The sequence below is a fragment of the Pygoscelis adeliae genome, unplaced genomic scaffold (assembly GCF_000699105.1).
Source record: "Pygoscelis adeliae isolate BGI_AS28 unplaced genomic scaffold, ASM69910v1 Scaffold15, whole genome shotgun sequence".
Taxonomy (NCBI): domain Eukaryota; kingdom Metazoa; phylum Chordata; class Aves; order Sphenisciformes; family Spheniscidae; genus Pygoscelis; species Pygoscelis adeliae.
Window position 1 is genome coordinate 2009045 of NW_008824988.1, and position 13115 is coordinate 2022159.

Consider the following 13115-nt stretch of genomic DNA (forward strand, 5'->3'; position numbering starts at 1 on the left):
CCTAAAGCTCTGAGCAGCAGCAAAAGCACAAGAGATCACCAGTGTCTCCAGGATACAGCGCTGCAGCAATTGAAAACCCATAAATTGTCTTCAATATTACAAGGGTGAAGCTTAAAAATAAAAAAAAATAAATACAAAGTGGGCATTCTCCAGAAAGCAATGCCTCCCAGTTGCTAAGTTTATTATTTCATGAACTAAATACAGTAATCGGAGGAGGGATGTATTAATAGCCAGCACCTCTTACACACTTGCAAGCAGTGAAGGCCTTGGCTTTAATAAAACAACAACTGCTGTAAGCAGTAAAGCAAGTTTTAACGTAGAACTCACTAATTATTTCTTCAAAGCATGTGCAAGGGAAAGGAGTTCCCCAAGTTAACACATGGCTTTTTACCTGCAGGACAGTGAATCAGCTTCCAGATACTTGAATTCTGATATTTCTGGCTAAAAAGAGATGGCACAAAAAGCCAGCAGTGGAAACGCACAACGCTTTGCACCATGTCAGCTATTCCAAACATACCAGCTAACACTGATTACGCTGTTAGCAGCATTCACTTGGACGGAAAAGGAGTCCATAACTGACTTGTATCACTCTGCATCCCAAAAGCAGTCTCATGTTCCCTGCAGCTGCTTCCTCTTCCTCAGAGCAGGTTGAACATTTTGACAGAACACACTAGTTTTGGTGAACAAATTCCTGGAAGGGGGGATAAAAGTAGTCAACGCTCAGACTGCTTCAACCTGCCAATAGTTATTTTCTAGGCAGTGATGGATACAAATCCTCTCAGACCAAGCTGAGATAATTCTATGGCAATAGATGCTGATTCATATCCACAAGTTGGCTGTTGAAAAAAAAAAAAAACAAAAAAACCAAAACCAAAACCCACACCCACCCAACAGCGTATGGCATACATCTACCCCACAATCAACTATTATCCTCGGTGAGACAGAAGAACAGCTATTACAGACTGAACATGCAGAGAGGGGGCACACACTTGCTCTCCTACCCACTGCTTGGCAGCTGACATACCAGCGATCTCAACCTGACATCAGAAAGTAATTTCTTCACCTCTGTGAGGAAGCCTGAAAGCTTTTAAATGAATTCATGGAAGAAGATTCTATCAAGGGCTATTAAACACAGAGACGATACAACCTTCTAAGCTGAAAATTGCTGTAAGTATGACAAGAGCATGAAAGGAAGAGAAATGTAGCGCTTCCATCTATCTATATTTTTACACCACCACATCCTTTCCCTCCCTCCCTCCCTCCTCTTTTTTTTTACATCTACCCAACTGTACAGGCCACTTTCAGAGACCAGACTCTGGACTAAAGGCCAATTTCTCCCAGTAAGTCAAGCTTTGGTCTAAGGTCAGGTTAACTTATAGGCATCATGTATCCCACGTAGCTCCTTCTCACTCTGTATTTCAAGAAAGGCTGTCTCTTAAATCCATGAACGCACAAGACAAGCATTACTCATCCATGACAGCATACTCCACTTCGGAGTACTATGACAACAACTGAGAGCTGGTTGGAAATTCAGTAAGACTAGGTGAAGAGGAGAAATAAACATAAATCCCAAGAGGACTGACCTAGGTCAGCATATTGTATTACTAATTTTGCAGAAAGACTTTAGGTTGCTTCTTTTGAGATGAGGGAAAACATTCAAATTAGTTGTCTGCAGTGATGAAAACAAAAAGCTTTGAGCCAGTCTGTACAGAAGAGTGTGATTCAACCCACGTATTTCTTCCCAGTGATTGAGGATGCCCAGCGCTGTGATGGTGAGCACACTGTAGAGACTGGTAATAGAAATCACATTGGTATTTTGATTGAACTGTGTATTGCAATTGCTTTATTTTGTTACATGTAACTTACGTTTGTATTGTGTTTTCAGTATATTTTGTATCATTCTGCTAAACCAGAAATCCCATGTAACATCAACTATCTTCAGATAAGTAAATTAGATACTTATGATCACACCCTCCACATGAGGAATATCTAAAAGAAGTTGGTCAGAGAGTATTGGACTCCGACACTATTCACACATCAGAACAAACTGAGCGATGAGTCTTGGTTTGGTAACCAAAAAGCTCAAATGTTAAGCAAACATGTATGGCAAAGTTCCCTCTATTTTGATATACCATGCATGGACATAGTGCTCAAAACACCACATCTCTCAATTTCAACAGTTCAGCTTCCCTTTTCTTAATCTTCCTCCATGCTGTATCTGGACATAAATTACATTAAATGCAACACCTACCTGAAAATATAAACTCATAAAACCAAGAATATGTCTTTGTCGGTAATCCAGACTCAGGAGACTTTGAAGTCCATCAAACTATCCCAAAGAATTCACAGTCTATCTATAAACATGGCATTGCAAGCAATGGCTATTATGAATGCTATGAATGCATCTTGATTGTTTTGCTCCTCAAAAAGATATATTTATAAGCAATTTTGATCGTAATTGCAATCAGATAGAAAATTCAGTTCTCAAAAATACATTTATATACACAGGTGGCCAGAATCTCGGAATTAAGAAACATTGCCATGAAAGGAAGTCAAATAAAGCAGCAATATAAATCACCCAAGCTGGAAAAAACAGAGTAATTAGACTGTTGCTTCACTTATTTGTGAAGTATTAGCATTCACTTATTTTCCAGTATTAGCGTTATGTGCTAACAGCATAATCACATTACAAAAAGCTAGTAGAAGTTATTGAGTGAGAGCCATCTGCTCCACCCAGATGTAGACCAGAGCAGGTATATAATATTTTACCCCACTCCATCACAGAGGCAGCAAATCCCACCTGCAGGCAGTACCGTTTACATTGCAGCAGGCTCCTGAAGCGCTTCGTGCCCACGCACTGGAAATGGAACAGCCGTCAGTCAGCTCAGTGCAAAACCTGACAATTTAATTGATGCTATTAGTTGTGAGGACTACTACCTATTTCACTGTCGATCATTTTAGGAGGCAATCAGCTAAGCCAAAACCCATACCCACTTTTCCTGGCCAAACAGCCAACTGTCAGAACCCAAAAATGAGGTGCATTTGACCTAACTTTAAACATGAATGACGACAGACACCTAAGTCTGACCCTGCGATCCTTGCTTCTTTTCACAATCAATGGAGAAAAGTAAACATTTCCAGAAAATAGCTTATCTAAAATATTCTGCTTGCCCATCTTAGGGTGAGATCTTAAGGGAGTCTCTTGTGAACAGCTTCACAGCTTCAGCTTTAGGCACTTTTTAGATATTTGAAGTAGATCAAACTTCCATCAGTTTCTACAACGCTACAACAGAAATTCACAACTGCAGACTGGCAATCTGTGTGAAAGTCTATAGCTCAGTGACACCTAAAAACATATCAGGCAGAGTTAAGAGTTTAATTATGCAGCCAAAATTAACAATAGAACAATTACTAATGGTATATTATTCAGTTCTATAGACCTGCTTGTTTATCGTTCTGAAATGATTCACAGTTTCCATTGTTGGCTGAGAAGCTTCAAAATCCAGCATACCACAAATATGTCGAGAGAACAGGCTCAGCATCAGACCACAACCACCCACCCACACCCAACCCAGTTTCTGAAACCAAGCATTACTGCAGGAGTTATGGATTTCTAACCGGAACAGGTTTAATATCTTTTTTAATGGGCATAAAACATCACTACGCCAGCCAGCCTGGCTTCCTTCAGCAGAAAAAACCCATACATCCGCTTTGCAGTTGTTTGGGTTGTATCAATGTCAGCTCAGCACAACGATATTTGACATTATTAATAGGGAAATCTATTTTCTTGTTTACAGCATCATTGTTCATGCACTGGAAAGACCAATATCAGCAACCTACTTTCGCAGATAACCTAATAAAGGTTCCACTGGATGTCTGTAGGTGCATGCATACATATGTACATGTAAGAAAGTAAGAATGCCAATAAAAGCTACATTAGATTTCTACAACTCACTTCCTATGAGGATGCAAGATATGAAGAATTTAAAAGGTTTATTAACAAGACAGCTAAAGGATTTTTTTTTTTTTTCCTAGACTGAGAAAACACAATGAAAGGCTTGGCTGGTTTCTCTGAGGACTTCAGAAAGACATGCCAGTTAACCTAGGGCTCTTGAATGTGGATCTAGAAAAGGATTCTACAAAATACATTAACTTTCAGTGAAAAAGGGGCATATACCTCTCACTGCTCCACCCCCTGTTCTTTTGAAAGAAACAGAAGCTTTTCAAAAGCCAAAAAACTGCTAACAGCTGCTGCATCTATTGTACAATGAGGAAAACAAACAAAAAAATTATTTCTAATTTTAAGAAGTGAACTGATGCTAAATCCCAGAATGTAGATCTGTTCAGTCATGGCTACAGCCAAACTCTCAAAGTCAATGAACTGACTGTTAAAGCCCATGCAGACCAACGCATTTGCATCCCACCTCGAATGCTGCTCCACCTAGTTTGATATGCTCTGTAGAGTTGAAAAGCTAGAAAACCTGGCATATGTTCTTTGCTAATGGAAGATAAAATGCAAAGGTAGCAGAAGTGCCAACCTGAATTTATTTTTTAACAATCTAAAATAAAAGAAAGCAGATATTCAACATGACTCTCAATCAGGGGCTTTGCAATAGGTTGTAATTTTCCTCTAGTCTTGACAATGGTGCAAAAAGAGAGTTGATATTTCAGATTAATAATATGTTGATATGAACCTTTATTAACCAACTGTTGAGAACACTAATTAAGGTAGCTAGTCAGTAATCTAATAACCTAGTTACTAACAGGAAGTAAGTAATTTATACTGGGATTACAAAAAAACCCAAACTAAAAAGGATGTTAAAAAGAATAAATGGGGAACATCATGGTCTACACTCGGAAGACAGTGCCCTTTTCCCCCATCACCAACATGTTGCTCTCCCTCAGCTTCAAAAGATTTTTTTGTGTTGTCTCTTCATACCATAACACTGCTTTGGCACCACTGATACCTACCAGGTCAGACTGAAAAGGTCAAAAACTGTTTAAACCGACAAGACAAAGGGAAACAGGGAAAGAATCAGGCCTTCCTATACCCAGGAAACAAAAGCAGATCAGGGAGGGCACTAAGCTATTAAACTAATCCTAGCATCAAACAGGCTACCCATGAAATGCTTTGGTTTGACGCATTTGGCTTCAGGGACCTGTGGACCACAGCTTACAGATGAAAGTTCAAGAATCCCACAACTTCATCCCAGGAGAGGCCTGATAGTCCGATGCCTTGATGATTTAGCAGTGTAGGTCACTAAACAACCAGTTCGCTACCATAACAAAGGATCTTGGAGGCACAACAGCAATGCAAATAAATTGACATACTGATGGCAGGGCACACTGGGAAGACAACACTTTTCAGCATACACCAATAAACATTTTAACAGGAATAAAACAATTGAAAATACAAAGCCCTTCCCTTGGCTCCTTTGGAAAAGTAAGTTAGGAGTATGTGTTCCTTTCTCTAATTCAAGGAAAAGTCTTCTAATAAAGCTACGCAAAACAAGATAGCCAAACTCAAAACCTGGCAAAAGACCTCATCCAGGTATTTGAGCACAGGCGAAGCAGGTGTTTCCCTGTGCTCAGAAGGGACCGGAGACTCATGATGGTTTTCAACGGCAGAGCCAAGGATTCAGGCAGCCCTGTGGACATGCTGACTGGGGCCTCTTTTTGCCACAAAATGCAGGAAAAAAACATCTCAGACAGAATATGGAATTCAACAGCACAACATCAGGCTTCCAAAGCACTGGCTGATGCTTTGGGGATCTTCAGGTCTCGGTCACAGGAAACCATGCATTAAGATAATATAGTCAAAGCAGACCCAAACTAGAAGGGAGACGACCAGCACAGGCTTCAGGAGCAATCTCAGAGAGGTGCAGAGACACAGGACAAAACCAGCAACAAGACTCTTTAACCAAACTCATGATATCAATATTGGCTCGTACAGAGAAGGTTGCAGATTGAGAAGAAACTCACCATCCCCTGTTCTTTTTAAAGGGTTGACTTCTTGTTGAGTATTTAAAACAAATAACATACTTCATTTTTCCAATTTCTTATCGCTTGAGGCATGAAATGGTAGTGAAAATAAATGACTAGCCCTGTATCTGCTAATGCTCAGTAACACATTCCTAAGATTTCACCTCCTGTGACTTATCAGAAGAAAAATGACTAACATATAACTTGAATGCACTGAATGAATATTTCCTCTTAAAAAACATTTCTAGAGAAGTAGGGGATCCTAAAACGAAAGGATCACTTAAGCTTGCAAATTACAAACTGTTGAACTGCTTAGACTTTTTTTCTGCATGAAAAAAACCACATTTAAGGAAAACACATGAAATAGCGGTTATTACAATGAAGTACAACCCCAAAGCCATATTTAATCGTTCTGCTTGCAGTAGCTGAAGAAGTTGTAGAAGGGTATAACTCACTGGGATTCAAGACATCACAGGAGGTGCTTCCTTCCTGTGTCCCTGACCGACCTCTCTGTCCCAGACTGCATCTAGCATTTTCCTTGCCTGACCTGTCTGTCCTCAATTCTAATTCTCACCAGAGGTAATCCATCCTTCTTACAGGCTGACTAAAAGCAATAATCTTTGTCCGCTACTATGAGTCTGCAATAACTGCAAACAATCTCTATACAAAACTTCTCCATCTGACCTAAGAATAACTCGGATTTTGCAGAGCAAATCCTTATACAGGACTCCAAAACATGCCTATTTATGAAGTTCTCAATGAATTTTAAAATTCCTAAAGAAAACTCTATGCAAATACTACTGCAAAACCACATTTCTAATTTCGAAAGCTCTTAGATGCATAGCAACAAACAGCTTTTTTAGACAAAGTCCCTATTATGGTAGGAATTACTACTTCCTGGAAATATTTTCCTGACTTCTGGGAATTTAAAAACCAAAATATATAACTCGACAAAAGATTATTTGTTTTACAGGACACATGTGAGGAAGTTTTTTTACTATATTAAAACATATTAGTGATAAAAGCATATCTAAAGATGGAGTGGGAACAAGACTGAACAACAGGAAAATAAGCTCTTACCATGTGTATCAGCCATTACCCAGCTTTCAGTTCCGCAGTGACTCATGACCAGCTTACCTCTTAACTACTTTCCCTTTGCCTAGGAGGTATGCATCAAGCATGTCCTAGTCTTGCAATCTGACCTACGTGAGCTGCCACTTGCACCTATCCAATCCCTTCGTAAAACCATGACCCAAGTCGGAAGGTTTACCAGCAATGTGTTACAAACATATGATTTCCCTTTATTGTGCTTGCCCTATACAACCACACTTCACGGAAGATGAAAGCTGATAAACCCTGAAGCTCAAGTGTTTCATTCTGCTCTCAGCTTTACAGCACGTAAGAACCTTGAGGAGCACTACACTGCCATAAATATGGCCACCACACCACAGTACCCTCCCTTTGGTCACTGGACTCTCTCTTTATTTTGCTTTTTATTTTGGAATAGCTTTTATTTTGACTTTTGCAGTCTCTTACAAGATCTACAGCTAGATTTAAGAAGTATGGTACAGCAAGTTGAAAAGGGTTTTCAGGCATGGCAGAATATTATTGCACTCCACAGACTTCTCTCTCTAGGGAGAAGCAATAGATTTTTTCCATTTGTCAATTTTCCTCTCACACACCAGCATTATCCTTGAGTGATCCCTGAGTATTCTAGTTATCTTTGAACAGATAATTACTATTTTAAATTAACAAGTAAGTACTGCTGCAGTTGAGGGGAGTACTCATATTTAATCAGCAACAGATCACATGGAAAAAGAAATCAAACCCACAGTTTAATGGGCAACCATGGCAGTTCACAGGTGAAATTTATTGCACGCAACATATCAGAATGGAATTACTTTACCTGTAGGCTCAGGCAGTGAGACAGATATAGGTGACAGCCTACTGCCTTATGTGCAACACAGACATAAGAATTCTTGAATTTGAACAGGAGGAATGAGAACAGAAAATAAGCTGAAGAGTAAAAAACTACGTCCCTTAAAGCAACCTGAACTTAATAGCACATATCCATTCAACGCATAATCTTATTCCTCTGTCCCAAACAATCACCTTAAGCCTGCAAACAGGTACATAAATCTGTAGATGACTGTATTACGTAAGCAGAGTTTAAATAAACTTATCTTACATTAAAAAATTACTCAGGGATTAGATCCAATTAGATATGTTTAATCCAACTGCCTCCACCATTCTTCACCAGATAAAAGGTTTGATTGTCACTGACTAACTGCTGCTGACACATAACGCTCCCAGGGACTTTATTTTTCCCAGTATCGCACTCACAATTCCCAAAAGGTGGACTGGGGTCTATATGTGCTGTACAGTTTTTCAATGTCCTTCTACATGGAGATGTATTTCCTTTATAGCTTTATGTAATTTTAATTACTTTACATCTCTGAAGTTTTGAATTTATTTTATCAACACCTGTCTGAAAAGCCACTGCAATCAACTCTTGCAGAAGCCATGCTAATGCATGATTGGGTTATTGCCACCACTTGCAAAGCTTAAGTGGGAAAGAACTTAGTCTTGCAAAGGTGCTCAGCTGGGCCTCTGATACATATTGCTCTGCAGTCACTAAACACAGTCCTTTATCAGCAAAAAGCTGCTTTTTCTATTACACTTACAAAAACATTAAAGTACCTACCTACATGGAATTCATATGCATGAAACAATTTGTTTAAAGCTTGGATTTTTCTTAATCAAAAAGAATCATAATGACTTAAAGTCTCATATGAAAAACAAAAAAGATCTATTGTCTGAGCAAGTTGTTCATATCAGGACCATCTAGAACAAATAATTGAGAGAATATGAAATCAACCTGCAAAGGAGCAATTTGGTTTTTTTCTAAATTACAGATCCAATGTTGAGTATATAAATGGAACAAGGGTTACACATACCTGGTTTTGTTATGAAAGTAATGCTGATTTTTCTTTTTTTTAAAGAAGCTTTTAACCAGGTAGAACAAATGCACATTTATCTAAGGCACTCACATTGCCCTCATCACAATACCTGAGCACCTCAAAATTCCTGCTTTGCACCGTTAAACACTCACTATCTGTGGGAAGATTATGTGGGTTGCCCTTGCATGATTAGCAGTTAAAGATTATACAAAAATAAAAGCACATACTCAAAAATGTAATTTGCAGCCTATACAAATAAACTTGTGAGCAGTTTTCTCTAAAGAAACCTCTATAGAGATGGTTGCTATGCTGGCTATGTTCTGGGTGCAAAAACACCAAAGCTGGCTCTGCTCAGTCGGATCAGGTCTAGGAGCAAACCACCAACGTTCGTGCCAAACCAGACTAATAAACCCTGTCAGGAGGACTATACTGTTGTATGAACTTCCAAGTCCCAAACTGATACTTTCGCACTTCTCTGTCCTGTATTTCCTGCTGGCCAGCACTGCTCACCTCAACCCTGCTTACCCAGTAGTCTCTACCAGACAATCTTTTGGAGGATGCTTTTGTGTCCTTCTGTCCCATACGCTTGAGAATCCTTCAAGTCAGGGTTCAAGAGAAGATGAAGCGAGCACAGGTCTCGCTTTGCCAGACTTTGGATACAGCTTAGAGTCAAGTGTTGGGATTTGCTCCTAAATTTCAAAGTGTAGAGAAAGTCTAACTTTGTGCAAGGTCCCACAGGGAATTGGTAGCAGATGGAGATCTCTATCCATGTCTCAGATGAGGACCCCCAGCTATAGGAATACCTTGTCATTCAAAGATATACCTATTGTGTTCAAACACGTATCGTGCTCCCCAGTCCCTGGCTGCTTTCAGTTATTCTTTTGCCGACTTTTTATAATCTACCTTCTAGTACAAAATGAGACTTAGCAATGTTGACAGATCACATCATAGATCCAGTGGCTGTCCTGAGATCCAAAACCAGATGAAAACTAAAAAAAACCCCGCTTACAATGAAATAAAAACACTTAAGGAAGTCAAAGAGTTATACAATGCCAATCAACTGGGGGGAAAAAAGTAACCTATCCGCAGATTAGTATCTGTGAGATCTGAAAGGAAAAAAACAGAGGATGTTTCCAGCAATAAAAAACCCTTGAACCTGCATGACCTTAAATTGATCTAAATGAATAATCCTATTAGATACTCCTCACTTTGGCCAGGATATAACTATCAGGATTGAAGAGAGCAGGACCAAAACCCAGCAAAGTTCTGTCTGAAAGGCTCAGCTCCACGTGAAGGAGATTTCCCATAGCCCAGGCCATGCAGAAGACAGAACCATTTTACAAAAATGCACTTGAGAACCATATGAAATGGCTTTTACATAGGAACGATTATATAGACTTAAGACTTCAGCTTGGCAAAAAGACAGTGGCAGGGGACAATACAGGTCCGTCAAGCCTGCATGTCAAGGGTGAACAGGGAACAAGTCTTCATCTCCCAAAACAGGAACTTGGGGTTGGGGGTGGGGAATCAAATGAAAGGGTGAAGTAGCAGGTTCAAAAACAAATAAAAAGAGGTCCTTTTTCAAGCAGCTGTGGAAGTTATAATCACAGGATGCTGCAGATGCAAATGCAGTTTTTTGAATTACCTAAATTCAAAAAACCCACCGCAGGTGATCCAATACAAAGGGAAGTCCTTAGCTGTGAACCAGTGGGATGGGAGCTAGGAGAATAAGTCACAGGAATATCAGTACTTGTTTGACCTGTTCTTTTATTTTTCCCTAGATAAATTGTAGTGGGTCAGACCAAGTTTCTGATCATGCTAAGCCCTGGCATAGAAAGAGGCTATAGGATCTTTGACCCATGCTACCACTAGCAGAGCAGCAGAGTACATGGCCATAATTCAAGCAAGCCTCCAAGATACAAGCGAAGGTTAGTCATTTGACAGAAAACAGCTTGAAACCAGTGAAACCAGTTCACGACCTCCTTTCCCTCTCTTCCACGTCCAGAGATGAGAGTTTCATGGTGCACTCTCCAAGGCGTAAGGCAGTCCCTTCTCCCCTAGCCTGACCCAAGAAAAGGCATTTATTGTATTGTATATTGTATTACTAATACTCAATGAAAGAAATCCTTGTTATTTTCTTGCATGGATCTTGCTCTTGACAGCTGCAGAAAACATCAGGTGTTTAGGATCACCTACACATGGATTACAATAGCCATCATAAATTCCCAGGAGCGGAACTGCACACGCTAGAACCAGCAAACTGGAGGGGAAGAAAAGTCACCACTTGTACCTGCTTCACAAATCAAAAGTATCAGATGTATATCCTGATGAGGAAGTAAGGAATGTTTTATATATATACTTATCATTTGAAATCTAAACAATATTGAGTCGCAGTGAGGTTAACATGTCCTTTTCTCTCTGTAATACCCACAACTTAAATTATTAATTACCACCCAGTAATACCAACAACTTAAATATGTGTAACAACCAGACACAGGAGATAAAAGAAAAGGCATTAAGGGGCAAGACACAAAAGTACAGGAACCTACATTTTCAGATCCCAGTTCCATGCCCTGACACAGACTCCCTACACCACCTTGGAAAAATCACTTGCTGCCTCCATGCTTCAAATTCTATAGATAAAATGGAGGCAACGCCACTTCATTACCTCATCATGATGTCGCAATCATAAACCGAGGATCACAAAATGTCTGCAAACTACCAGACTGAAGGTCATACAGAAGCCTTCCGTAGGTAAGAGCAAGAAACATTTTCAACTAGTGTTAAAGTATTTTGTTACCCTTACAGATGGAGCACTCCTGCAGCCTTAAGTCACCAAACGAGCTCCAGTGAGGCTGCCAAGGAAAAATTCTGTTTGCCTATTTACTTTGTGAACTAGGGTGCAGCGACAGTACTGACATTCTCACATTAAAAAAAAGGAATGCAATATGCATACTTCTGTACGTTGAACGCCTGACAGGTTTTTTTTCTGGCATATGAAAGGAAGCTTGTAGGCTCTTGCTATTTAATAGTGCCACAGAGATTATCAGTGTACTACACTATCACAAAATTTGTTCACAGTGGGTAAAATTCACACCCTGCAGTGAACCAACAAAAGAGCACTTAAACCCTAATTTCAGCCTTCACGATTGAGCCAGTGACAGACTTCTGTTACCACTACACGGGGACATCTTTCTGGACCAGAATATAAAAAGCACTTTTGTCTTGAGGACATTTCCTTCTAAGCATTTTTGGTTTCACACAAAAAAAGTCAAGGGAATCTGTTATAATCCGAGGTCCAAAGCAATCTCTCTTATTTACACTTGTTGATTCAAGTAAAAGTAGATGGTGGTACATCCCTGTACTTCCGTGATTTTTAAAATCAAGAAAATATACAGAATTTTACTGTTTTGTTAAAATAAAATTGCATCACATTTTGGTTTTGTACCTAAGTAGTTTTGAAGATACACTAGATTCAGAGAGCATGCTCTTCTATGAACCAGGAAGCAAACAACAGGACTTCACCATTTCTGGAAGTCAGTCAAGTAATCAATAAATGTGAAAACAGAGAACAAGGTTAGTATTTAAGAGAGAGAGAGATTCCAATAAATAAGTAGCCATGAGACAACCTGCAAGTACTAAGGAAAGAAAAAAAATAGCTTGCTGACAAGGCTACGCTTTCAAATATTAGTTACAGGGAAAAATAGGTTCCTTAAAAGAAAGGATATAAAAATTACACATTGAAGAGTAGGACAAAGGAGGGTAAAAAGTACCACCGAATACTAGGGTTCTGCTTTTCTCTCTCGTACAAACACACGCAGAAATCAAGGATGTTAAACCCCAGTCTCTCTCCCTCTCTGGGGATCTGCAGGACCACCCCTGTGCCTACTAGGCTTCAGCTGGAGGAGTGGAAAGTTGGATCCGTAACAAAGATCATTTTTCCAACGGCGGTTTAATTTTAGAAAGGCGCTAACAAAAGGCACCGCTCTGAACACCCCAAACGCGTTATTTCCCTTCCCAATTCATCAAAGTCTGCTTCCTTTCGGATAGCCGATGCCGTGACACCACCAGTGCTGCATTCGGCCGCTTTAGCCGAAAAAACACCTTTTCCTGCCTAGAAAAAAACACCCCACAAACCGATGCCATAAAAAGGCAAGAAAGCAGCCCCCGCGG

At 39.7% G+C, this 13115-nt stretch overlaps 1 protein-coding gene across 1 annotated transcript in view; it reads left to right on the top strand.

Annotated features, from left to right (window-relative positions):
• ANKMY2 (ankyrin repeat and MYND domain containing 2) overlaps positions 1–13115 on the top strand; it is a 42674-nt gene that overhangs the window by 738 nt on the left and 28821 nt on the right. The window lies entirely within an intron of this gene.